At 40.3% G+C, this 12,105-nt stretch overlaps 1 protein-coding gene across 1 annotated transcript in view; it reads right to left on the bottom strand.

The window, feature by feature from the left end:
- slco3a1a (solute carrier organic anion transporter family member 3A1a) overlaps positions 1–12,105 on the bottom strand; it is a 37,163-nt gene that overhangs the window by 8,763 nt on the left and 16,295 nt on the right. The gene's annotated exons all lie outside the window — the stretch shown is intronic.

Here is a 12,105-nt window from a genome sequence, read left to right as displayed (position 1 = left end):
CTCTGGTGGGCAGCTGGAGATGAAAATGTGGGGCTTGATCCAAAAATCCTCATTAGAGTGCTGTCAGCGGGGTGAGACTTTGGCACTGTGACTCAGACTGCAGGCAGATAATGAAGACTCAAAGCTCAATTTGGGAGACAAATTTCTCCTTGTCTGTATGTCCTGTGATCTGTGATATTATTAGACTGCGGCGTGGAGTGTTGGGCTGTATCTTGGGACACAGTGACAGACCAGATCTTGAGCTTGACCACTCACGAATGGCATTGCTAGCTTCAAATTACCACCAAAATAAAATGAAATTATCTCTGCATATGCTGCTTCCTGCTGCTGCTTTGGAGCTTTAGTAACATCCCCTTTTACTGGCTGCAGGTTGGTTATCGGCATGGCGTCTCCCTGTAAGATGCTGTTCGAATGCCAGGAGCAGCCACTTAATGAACAAGTGTGGAAACTGTGACTAAGCTCTGTGTGTCTCTGCAAGAGCTCAGAGTGAATGCATGGTCGGCTTCCTGCCTTGACCACCCACATAGGAAGGGAGTCAACACATTCACATAATTGTAGGCCCATTCACATCATAGCTTATTCTTCACATAAAGGAAATGGCTCACAGATTCGTTAGGTGCGGCTCAGTACCTATAAAGTGGTGTAAACAGGCTCATTTAGATAAAGCGAGCAGTGGAACAAAAGAAAAAAAGGCTTTTATCTGGGTATGAGAACATAATGATTTTTTCACACTGAAACATCTTTGCGGTTGACAGTCAGACCAGCACGGAAATGAACAGGGACAGATGCGTGTCCATGAGGCGTTGGAGCATGGCAAATTTCCTTCTGCTAGCTTCTCGGGTTTAGTAATATGTAAAAACGGCAGGTAGCAGGCTACGGCTAATTTCGTCTCCTGACAGCCTGCATGTGCAAGACTGTCAAATCTGACATTAAAAGTTTGAACAGTAACGATGAAACAGAAGCTTTTAACCACATCCAACACACACAGGCAGAGACATTCACACCCTAAGACACTAACAGACAACACAGAAGGGAGTTTCTTCGGCGCATCAGGGAGTGTTTGCACTGGTGAACATGTGCAGTTTAACAGCACTTTCATGAAGGAAGGCTGCAGTCCCTATGTGATGAGCAAATTTGCCTGTGGTGTTGCAAATGAGGCCTGCGCACACTCTGTTTTGAGTGTTTCCTTAGAAACTGAGTGTTGTCATCTCATAGCAACAACATCACAACAGCTTACACCACAGGAAACCTCAAGGAGGAAATTCAGTTAGTGAAATCACCTTCCAGGACGACGGCTCAGCTATAGCCTGCAAGCCTGCGACCACTGAGGGGATAAATGTTTCCACTGAGATCTGTGCCTATCCCCAGTTGCTTTAAGAAATGCTGTGTCCTTGATGATAACACTGTGGCACAGCACCAGTCTCGCATGTGGAAAAGATCACTGATCTAAGAAAGACCTCGCGAACAAGAAGCACGGGGCGTGCAATTTTAGACCTGGTGATAATGTCCTCATGGAGGATTAATTAAAATATTTTTTTGTTTTTTTTTCTTTTTTTGTCTTGAACTCACAGCCAGTGGAGGAAAAGCATCTAGCAGGTTGAGTCTTTTACAATGGGATTAGGCTGGCATGAACATGAGCAGGATCTTGTAGTCAAAACACAAGCAAAGTATCAAGTCCAACCCCCCCACCCCCCCATCCACAAGAACCTAATCCACTTAATGTGAGATGCTAAAGATAAAAACTACTTTTAAGTTGCTACATGGACAGAAAAGACTAAATCTGTCTTTAATTGTCCAATTTGACCTCAGGGAATGATTCATAATTGAGGGAAACACTTTTTAATTGTATTTAAGATACCTAGAAGCAAAGATTGATATGATCAGCCTAGCTTTGCATACAAAACTGGTAGCAGGGGGAACAGCTTGAAGTCTTTATGCTAAGCTAACCAAATTTCCTCCCAGCTGGGAAATGTGCTTATATATTTTTTTATTATTTTTTTCCGAGTTAGATGAGAAGAGTGATACCAATCAGTATTGTAAATATGAAGCTGCAGCCAGTCGGCAGCTGGTTAGCTTAGCTTAGCACAAAGACTGTAAATAGGGGATAACAGCTTGCGTGGCTCTGTCCAAAGAACACGACCAGTCACCAGAACCTTTAGAGCTTAATAAATAACACACTATAACTTATTTATTTAAGTGTAAAAACCATAATGTAGTTTATGGGTTGAATCTGTCATGGCGCATAACCTGTGTAAAGTTGTGACGTGTCACTTTCACAGTTCAGTTTTTGTACAGATTTAACAAATGAGATATAACATTAATCAGTGCCGGTAGGTAGATGTTATTACCCTTGGAGAGAGGCTAGTTTTTTTCTCTTTCTTTCTTCAAAACCGACATTTAGAACCTCTCACCGTCTTCATCTTGCTAATGATGGATTTGTTTAATACTTTCCCAAATGTGTGCCTACTTGAACTGTCCACTTAAAAAAAAAAATACTACCTCATGTTCAGTCTCCTGCCTCCACCCTGTCCATGACACAAGCGCAAACACTGAGCCTCAACGTGAGCAGCTAACAACTAAAAAAAATGCCATGTCCGTTGTTTAGGCACATTTTGGCTTCAAAAAAGAGAGACCGACAGGCACCAAAGTAATCTTTCATTAATCATAATCAAGGTAAAAGTTTGAAATAGTCATTATGTTGATTTGAAGTCATATTGCACAGCCCTGATGCTTTTATGTTTTAGATATTTTTACGTACAGACAGACTTCTGTGTACAGCAGCAGAGCAGAGGAGATAAATGACATGTGACCATGAATCTGAGCTGATTTGGTCTGCTTCATGCCAATGATTCCCCTGGGCACATATTGACAAGCTTGGTTACTTCTCGTCTCTTTCCCATTCACCTCAGTGCTTCCTCCTAATCTCATTTCAAATAACCAACTCTGCCTGTGACTGGAGACCTTTGCAAAAATAAAGAGACAACTGCACCCGTACAACCTGTAAGGGGACATATTTCATGTTATTTCACGGCAGGATTTAACAGGAAAAAAAGGGAAAACCTAAGTTAAGCACATTAAATCTCCATGAAGGACAATACACGACCAGAGCCATGGGTAATCTTTGTAATACACCACTTTTCCAAACTGCCTCTAAATCCCTTTTCCCTTTCAGCAGTCCTGTTATGAGATAAGTACAAAACAAACTAATTTGTTCATGTTGTAGTTCGCCTGAGCCTTTTAGTATCCTGTGAATTATACTCTCAGGGGAGCATGTCAGATGTAATTCAATTACAAAGCTCAGCTCTAGTGTTTTTGTCTCCCTCTAATTTGTTTAGAGACCAAGAGAAAAGACTGAGAGAGCTACTGACCATGAGTCTTGTCCTTTTCCAAATATTAATGAACCCACGGATGCATCCCATAACCTACATGCTACATTTGCAAAGTTGACCAGTGATAAATGTTGAATATACAAATGGCCATGTATTCCCTTCAGAGAACAAAGAAGGCTGCATTTGTACCCTGTGCATCACTTGTGGTTTAGCGAAAAAAAGAAGATGCTTGACGTCATGCTATTTGTCTTCACACTTGGACACAACATTTCCACAGAAACACATGCCCACATACAAGCACCTGCATCTTGTAGACTTGTGACGGTTGAGCCAAAATACAATGCAAGGATTAAGCAAGAACAGAAGAGATGAGAAGAGCGACAGGCTGGGCTGCACTCAGCATAAAAAAAAATCACTTGTGAGATCAACGTGGAGCCAGGTGAAACCAAGTGAGAGACTGATCTAAAGCTATAGATATAAGGTCCGCCACGTTTAAAAAGCCCCCAGTCGCAAAGTTTTGTTTCTTTACCGCATCCAAGCCAAAGTGTTTGAGATTATAAACCAAAGCAGCGTGAGGTTAAACAGCAAAGCTCATGGCAATCCAAATGTCAGATGCATTACGGCTGCACCGTCCTCAGTTCATTTCCTGCTCTCACTGTACAAAGGGAATTCCTTCTCCTCCTCCTCCATTAATCCTGCTCAAGTTGGCTCAGTAATCCCCTGAGCTAAATAAGAGCAGAGGGACACTGCGATGTGGGAGGCCAAACAACGGCTTGTGCCACTTTCACGTGGGGCCAGACTGAAACTGAGAGTGAGCTAAATGATTACTACAGATAAAGCCAAGAGCCCGTGTCTCAGCTTTCTACCTCTGGGGCTTAAACTTGAGTTTATTTCAGAGGGTCAATCAAAGAGTTTTGGGCCCGAGGAACTGCATAAAGCAAGCACAGGATTTGAAGGTTGTTTTAAAAGTAACCATATAATTTTAAGACTATGAGATTTATAGAGCTTTCAAACAAAAGGCCTCTCTTCCTCCTCTGCTGTACATCGGGTGATAACATCCTCTGTGTAGAAGTGTAAAGACATTTTTTTTTTTTTTTACGATTGAAGAGACTCAGGGGAAATACTCAAACAGGCAAGACTATCAGATTGAGCCCAGGCTAGTTCCTCTGTGTCCAGTGTACACTGGTATCATTCACAATGACAGTTACACAAAAGATTCAGGCCATTACCACAATACCTTAACTTAGAAAAGTCAGACACCACGCCTAACGACCAGCCATCTGCTTCCTGGCACCATGCTTCCTTTGCTCTCATCAAGTGCACAGAAACAGTGTGCTGCCGTTCACAATATAGTTTTCTAGCTGTAGAGAAATTTGCCACCATACAGTGGACTGGGGTTAATGGTTTACAGGCATGTTTTATTCAGGAGGAGCACAAACTTCATGTGTCTTATTGTTATGCTTATAGTTCCAGTGGTAAACTCTTGTCATGATCCTGTGTGGCTGCTCAATAACACTGATTAGATTCTGTAATGACACTGACTAGCACTGTTAACACCGCTGCCATCCTTAATCTAAGTTCTTGCATATATGCACATCTGGCATATATCTGGTGTTTGGTTCATGCCATTGTTTACCAAGACTAACCAAGAAGGAGCAGACGAATGCTTTTCACTTGTGCAACAGGCAAACAGCACAACAACCAGCAAGATGCTTTATTTCTAAATAGTGAAAATGTTTATGTACATATATATTTATATATGCTGTTCTGACAGTGGGAAGCCTGTTTAATATGCATGGATGGATACGCTGCCATCACTCAGCCTTGCTGCCAAATTGTCCGAGAGGCCTCTCATGGTATTGCATTGTACTGGACAAAAATCAAAAAGCATTTTCCTCAACAGGAAAGTCTGTAAAACTTTTGACAGGACACCTCAAACTGCAAACAAGGCAGATTATTACTCTCTGAATCACAGGTTTTTGTACCATCAAAATTTTACACTGTGTTTGTGAAACCTTTGCAAGACTACTGACTACAATAAACGTGTGTGGAGGATTGTCTGGCAAAATCAAACTTGATAGATAATTATCACAGGAGACTAAAGAGTGTTAACCTGACAAGCCTGATAGGGAAATTGGTTGTGGCCTGGGCTAGATGACTCAATCTTCTCATGTCATCTCCTGTTTCTGTTCAAACGAGCCACAGTGTGTTATATCGTCCATGCAAGTGAGTTGTAGGTAAAAATCTTAAATGTCCAGGATTTACAGTTTCTCCGTGCGATCAAAGTGACCGGTGGTGATCAACTTGATTGATGCTCTGCTGTTAAGGGAGCAGCACTGATGTTACATATAGAGAATGGCAGTAATAATATTTAAATGGCTTTAATACACTCATACAAGAAGTTGTATTAACAATGATCATTAACTGATCATTAAAACAGTAGAAGAGACAGAACATATGACCCATATCAGTTGTAGGAAATGTATAGGCTGTGCATATGTATGGTTTAACCCTAACCCGTACTTCATTGGTCTGTGGGTTTATTTTCAAAGGTCAACACATTCTACTTATTACCTGTTAAACAGAGACTACACAATAAACTCTAAGCATCTACACACAAGCTGCTAAAAAGACACACGTCAGCATGTGTCCCATTTTCAATGATTAACAATCTGCTGCAATTTAGCGCTAGCATTTCATTAAGAAAGTGCATTCAGACGTCAGGTCTTAGCACGTCATTCATAAGTAAAAGCTATTCAAGTGAGCCATTACACAATCTCACTGCTTCTCAATTGCTGCTTGTTAAATCTGCTAATAACAAAGACAGACTCTGCTAAACACACTGTGCCTGCAGGATGTTATCAGCTATGATCGTAGTGCTCAGCTTACCAGGACCAACTGTGCACATTTCTAGAAAAATGAATGAATGAAATTAAACGTTAAGTACTCTGGGAGTATTTTATCCGCTTGTCCGCTCTCTGTAAAGTTTTGTCTCTTCCTGGTTCTTTTTTGTACTTTTTTTGCTTTCACATCTGTTCTCCATCGCAGAGTCATTTGTCCTCAGGCGCTCGGAGGGGAACTGACAAAATTCTTATCTTACATTTCTCAAAGAATATCTATCTGAGGCACAAATTCCCCTTCTATCTGTGGACAGTACCACTGAGTCTCTCATCCTGCAGACTCTCACTCAGTGGCTCTGTGGCATTTGGTTGACACCTAAGATGTCAACCTGTGACCAACAACAACAAAAACAAACTTGCTGACAACAAATTAGCTCATTTAGACATGATAAAATCCCTTTACTTTAAATTCCCTGAACATTTAGCAAAATCCAAATGTCAGACATGATCAGAGTATGACATCAGTTTATGGAGATAGCTGTTATGTAAAGTCAGCCCCTCTCATGGCGACAGGATTAATAACAAACAGGTAAAAGTCATGCAAAAGTTGCCTCTAAGGTGAAGTCTATTTTGATGAGGTAGAGAGGAGATTAATGGCTACCAAATCTTCAGTGATCCATAAGTAAGTACTAACAGCATTAGACAGCAGCTTTCACCCCAGGAAGTGAAGCCTCAGCCCACCTGAGTGGCTTTTAGCATCAACGTCAAAATCAGTTTTAAGGAAAACATTAGTCACACTGAAGGCAGGAAGTCTTACTGGGCTGGAGCATTACATTTAGTTAACCTTCTCTGTTGGAAGGACACCATGTATCTCCAAAATGTCAACTTTTAATGACCGAAAAAACAAACAATGATTTTTTTTGTTTTATTTTTCTTAAGAGATAAGAGAAGTAAAACAAATAAAAAAATTAAAATTAGAGATACATGGATGCACAATGAATTATCGATGAATGTGCAGATTATTTTCTCAATATATCTTTTGTCTGTAAAAGGCAAGAAAATTGTGAAAAATGCTATAATTTCCCACAGCCAAATGTAATGTGTTCAGATTGTTTATTTTATTTAATCAGGGGGCAAAATTTATGAATAGCAAACATTTGGCATTTTGGCCTGAAAAATGACAAATATAATTTCTCTGTTGACTAATTGATTACCAAGATTGATTGTCCAGCTCTAAATTAGGGAGCAAGGGAAAAAAATGGTTGGGTTGGTCTGGTGGTCAGCTCTGCACTATAGTAACCCTGTTGACTCTACACGACTATGACCTAAATAACAAGCCAAAGCTTAAAGTAGGCTCCCGACTCACATTCAAATGCCATTACATCAGGATCATCCTACTTTAACTTCCGCTTACGTCAAAATTTATAAAATTCGAAACCGGCCGTCTGCACATGTCGGACTGTGATGTGACATTTAGACAGTGTCTTCTTGTCCAGTTGACTTCTATCTTGGACTCAAGCAGGCGAGTGGTGAAACTGTTTCAATGAGGCCATATGGTTTCCGTATAAAAAGTGCAGCTTAAGGACACGTTTAAAACTATTAGCATTTTGACCCTGAGGATGAGCAGTGGGGTTACTGCAGAGCGTCGTCCAGGCTGCGGCCGGCCGACGCACCGGCTTCTCAGCAGCTCTCCTCCCCTCAACACCCTGTCATGTTAAGCTGAGCTCTGGCTCAATCTAAGCCTCCGAGAGGTTGCGGCCTGAAATGGGAGGTCAACTTCGGGCCTCACAGAGGGCTCCACACCCTCAAATCAGCAGCCTGTTCTAACAGACTCCTGATACAAGTCTAGACTTCTGATAACAGGTTACATTTATGGAGCAGCACAATCAAGTGACTTTCACTTAGCTGACTGTACATGCAGTTTGTGCTGTACTACATCATCTTCTGTAATTCAACACAAAACACACTATTGTTTTACGCAGACGCCTGCATCGCCACTGTGTCACATTATAATGTCAGACCCATAAAGCTTGTTGTTGCTGTAAATAAGATTTGGAAAATGCCACTTCAAGTAACATTTAATGCAGAACTACGGCACAAATCTATGATGTATACATTTACTACCATTCTTCGCAGACAGATGAAAATACTGTCAAGCACAATAAAAACCTTGAAACAATTTCATTTTAATTTGTGTGCCTTTAATATATGATATTAATATTAAAAGTGTAGTATATTATCCGACCTTTCATTGATTTAAGAAACACAAAAACCTAATATACATTTAATGTAACTACCCTGAGTAATACATTCAAATGCAAAAGTAAAACAAATATCTGTTTAGATATCAGAGCTGAAATAATTAGTTAATTGGTTGAATGACAGAAAATCAAACAGCAGTTATTTTGATAATCCATCAACTGTTTCACTTATAAGAAAAATGCCAACAGGCTTCCTGAATGCTGTTTTTCAATCATTGTAAACTGAATATCTTTGGGTTTAGACTGTTGGTCACACTAAACAAGACATTTAAAGACGTCCCATTGTGCTCTGAAAACTATGACATATACATTATAAACTAATTAAATATTCTTTTTTTTGCAAATAATCACTATTTGCAGCCATGCTGTTTATCTTTGATGTTGTTTCATTAAATTCATACTGACTGTTATATATCAGAGGTAAAACCCTGTAAATTCTGACTGAAGATCTTCTGTGCCCAACAGATCTCTGTCCTGTTTTATAATTCAGGGGCTGCGACAACTGAGCTGCCACATCCCATGACTCTTTGGAAGACAATACAGAGAAAAATCACTTAAGTAAAACACACTGCCTTGGGAAGGGAAGAGGAAGAAAGGTTTTCTAAAAACAGGGAAGCCCTGTCATGGAAATAAATGCTTTTTTAATCCAAAAAAAAAAAAAAAAAATCCACATCTGACCCTCTTACATTATGTAGGACAGGGCCATCATATTAAACTTTGGGAAAAGAACACTGTATGGGTGTGTTCATATCCCTTGTGTCTCCTTACAGATAAATAATAGACCCTGATAATAAATGCAGAGAAAGGTCAATTCAACAAATGGATGTGAGGGAAATTAAAAGTGGTAATGATTGTTAAAAAAGCTCCTGTTGCATTTAGTCTAAACCAACTCTGTAAATGAGCACAAGACAGGTTCACAAAACTCCCAGTATGGAGGAAGACCTGCCCACTACCCACTTATTATATTCAAGTTTTTAAGAAAAATCTAGGAATTATGTAGTAGGTAAGCGAAAAATATTTCATTAACAGAAGCCAGTATCCATGACAGTGTCCTAGGCTAAGCACCTGGAAGGCCGCACTAAAACAGCTGTATGAAGAAACAGTAATTAAACATTGGCAATCATCCAACTACAGTAGCTTACACTTGCCTAGTACCGTGGCATTTAAAGAATGAAATACTATATAGAGTGTGGCAGATGTTAGGCCTTGTGGATGTTTTGTTTGTCAGTTCATCTGGTTTCCTATTCACTATCTATTTAGTGTAACTGTTCTTTTTGTACACTTATGATATGGTTACACTCTCTCTCCACCTTCCTACAATCCTATGAGTCTAATTCCTTTCCTCTAATTCCTAACCCTAACCCTAACCCTAACCCAGCCGTAGTGGTATATTAGGTATTTGTGTCAGGTATTTTTTTTTTGTCAAATGTGTTGTTGCTTACTCTACATTTTGTTTATTACTTTATTACTCTGAAGAAGTTGTAAATGTGTCTTTTGTGTATATACGCTGCATGGAATCAGGTTCTTCTTCTACCGTGTAGGTCAATGGCATTAGGCTACTTTAACCTGACATGCAGTCACTTAATCTTTGAGTCCAATTAACCTTGCGTCATCACACTCCAACTATTCCAGGAGACAGTAAAAGCCCTCATTAACCCAAATGGCATGGGTATTAGTTTTCTCTAACTGGAGTTCATTTGTTTTCGTCTCATGTCCTGTAGATTTAAATACATACTCCGAATGAATGACCCGAACGTCACTGTGAGTAACATGATAAAAAACATTGTAATTCTGTTTCTATGAATCAGTGCTGCCAGGTCTTTTCTGTGCACAGACAGAGATTTTCAAATATTACAGTAATGCAAGCTTCAGCTGGGGTTACAATAATAATGGTGGTGTTTCTGTGCCATAAGATTACATAAACAGACCAGGCATGTTTTCAAACAGGGCACTGATGCGATGTTGGAAGCTCAGAGGACTCTGTCAGACTGCCAGCTCTGTGAACACCGGGTCAGCAAAGGCGAGAGAGAGACACACACACACAGACAGACAGAGGGAGGGAAGGACGGACAGACGGTGGGCAGGAGTTAATGTAACAGTGCAAAGCCCTGTCATTCTGCCTTGCTACAGTGATCTGTTTGTAATCCTGCTTCAGATGTTTGCTTGGAGCTAGGACGGCGCTACACACAGTCTCCATTGTTGTGCAGTTGGGTGGTAGGATGAGGGCATGGAGGAGAAAGGGCACAAGACCAGAGCGTATACGTCTCTTCACTGGAGAGACGCAGCTGCTCTATTGAGGACGAGGAGCTCAGAGAGGTTTTGGGACCATTTGACAGCAGCTGGTAACAGCTTCTTCAGCGGGTGGCTTGGCCTAATTATCAGGATAGAGATGCCAGCAGCCTGATTCCCCACTTTCTTCAGGAACATGTGTGAAGCAGGTGCACAATATACGGCCAATCGCACAACACCATGTCTGCCACTGGTTATAATGGAGCACTAATTGTGCTGCATCCTGAAGAAGAGGGAAATCAACTGGGCAGGCGAAATGTGGGAAGTGTTTTGAAGAGGACAAAAGCTGAATGAGGAGTAAACACCCATAAGCCTGGGTGATATGGCTGAAATCAGAATAAAGATATTAAGCTGAATATTTTTTCCGATATTCATTTATATCACAATAAGGCAAATAAAGGAAAAATCACTAAAATTTATCAAATTTATCTTAAATGCAATTTAAGTTACTAAAAAACTAGAACTCAAAGAGTCATTTTGCATCTACAGTCATCATTCATTTATTATGCGAAGACAAAAACACTACAATGTTGAGTGTTAGCCTAAATTATGTTCACAACACACAGCTACAACCTGAAAATAAGGAAAACAGCAGATGATACAGTATGAAGTGTTGGTTACATATGCACACACTGCAACAACAGTAGCCTAAGTACTTTGCACACCTTCAGTCACAAGCTGCTGTCCAGATTCAGAGCATGTGAGCTTTAATTGTTTTTATGATGCACATAAAAGTTCACATGGGAGATTGTGACAACTGGTATTGATGCGGCGGTATACCTCTGTTCTGCAAAAACAATTTCCACATGCCAATGTGGTGCAAAAATATTGTCCTAATAGACAACAGACTAACAGACAATCTTTGACAGACATGCATACACCACCAGCAAATCACAGTCAACCCTTTTGAATGTCTGAATGTTTTCTGCTTTATGCTTATATAACAGCAAAAACTGAAAAATATTCAATAAGATATTTGTTTGCCTCAGAAACAAGTGAATCTAGGTATTTTTCCGAGTGGAAACCAGGCACTAAATGAAAACCAGTTATTGTAACCCATCTCTATCCACTGTTATGCTTTACGTCGAACTGAATTCTGCACACCAGCCGTGACGCCCGTCAACATGTTGACATTCCCACCAATGAGTCCAATGAGTACTCATTAGTCATTACTACATTATTACTACATTATTGTATGATTACTCAGGACTAATGGGTTGGGCCACACCCATCTTCGAACTACACATCTGTAAAGTTTTGTGAATGTATCATGTATGGCTGTGACGCTGTTGTCATGGTTACAAAATCTGTCCACAGACAAACATATAAACACTTGCCAAAGCAGTCAAAACTACCTCTGTCCTGGTTCCTGCTGCAGTTAGACCA

This window comes from Trachinotus anak, unplaced genomic scaffold (assembly GCF_046630095.1).
Source record: "Trachinotus anak isolate AG129_WGS33_773 ecotype Australia unplaced genomic scaffold, CSIRO_AGI_Tana_v1 ptg000002l, whole genome shotgun sequence".
NCBI lineage: Eukaryota > Metazoa > Chordata > Actinopteri > Carangiformes > Carangidae > Trachinotus > Trachinotus anak.
This window is presented reverse-complemented; position numbering and strand designations above follow the sequence as displayed.